This window comes from Palaemon carinicauda, chromosome 5 (assembly GCF_036898095.1).
Source record: "Palaemon carinicauda isolate YSFRI2023 chromosome 5, ASM3689809v2, whole genome shotgun sequence".
Classification (NCBI taxonomy): domain Eukaryota; kingdom Metazoa; phylum Arthropoda; class Malacostraca; order Decapoda; family Palaemonidae; genus Palaemon; species Palaemon carinicauda.
The window spans coordinates 100,129,693-100,131,061 of NC_090729.1; positions in this window are offsets into that span (position 1 = coordinate 100,129,693).

Consider the following 1,369-nt stretch of genomic DNA (forward strand, 5'->3'; position numbering starts at 1 on the left):
TCTCAGTGTTATCAGGAGTATAAATAGAGGGAAGAATGTGGAAAGAATAGGCCAGACTATTCAGTATATATGTTGGCAAAGAAAAAATGAGCCGTAACCAGAGAGAGGGATCCAATGTAGTACTATCTGGCTTATCAAAGAATCCAATAACTCTCCAGTGGTAGTATCATAATGGGTGGGTGGTGCCTTGGCCAACCTACTGCAATGGACTAGCAACAGTTAATGATGATGATGCTGATGATACATATATATATATATATATATATATATATATATATATATATATTTATATATCTATATATATTTATATATATATTTATATATTTATATATCTTTATATATATATATAAATCAATATATATATATATATATATATATATATATATCTATATGTGTATATATATATATATATATATATATATATATATATATATATATATATATATATATGTGTGTGTGTGTGTGTGTGTGCGCGTATGTGCGTGTTTGTTTTATATGTATGTCAAAGGGTATACATGAATACATAGTCTATTTACATCACACACACACACACACACACATATATATATATATATATATATATATATATATATATATATATATATATATCACAAGCACACGTGATTTCAATCAATGTAAATATCACCCACGAAAGGCATTTAATACCGAATTCTATCTTGGGAATATATATCCACTTAGAATTTATTTTATGGTAACAGCTTCTGGCTGGGTAGAATATATATCCACTTAGAATTCATTTTATGGTAACAGCTTCTGGCTGGGTGGAGATTCGAACCCCAACCGGTGGGCCGGAAACCATGCCAGCACGACTCTACCAACTGAGCTAGCTCAGTCGGTAGAGTCGTGCCGGCATGTTTGCCGGCCCACAGGTTGGGGCTGTTACCATAAAAGGAATTCTAAATGAATATATATTTCCAAGATAGAATTCGGTATTAAATGCCTTTCCTGGGTGATATTTATATATATGTATATATATATATATATATATATATATATATATATATATATATATATATATATAAACCTTTATCTATACATATGCATATATATATATATATATATATATATATATATATATATATATATATATATATATATATATATATAAATATACATATATATACATATATATATATATATACATATATATGTATATATATAAACATATATATATATATATATATATATATAAATATATATATATATATATATATATATATTCATATATATAAATATAAATATATATATATATATAAATATAAATATATATATATATATGTATATATATATAAATATATATATATATATATATATATATATATATATATATATATATATATATATATAC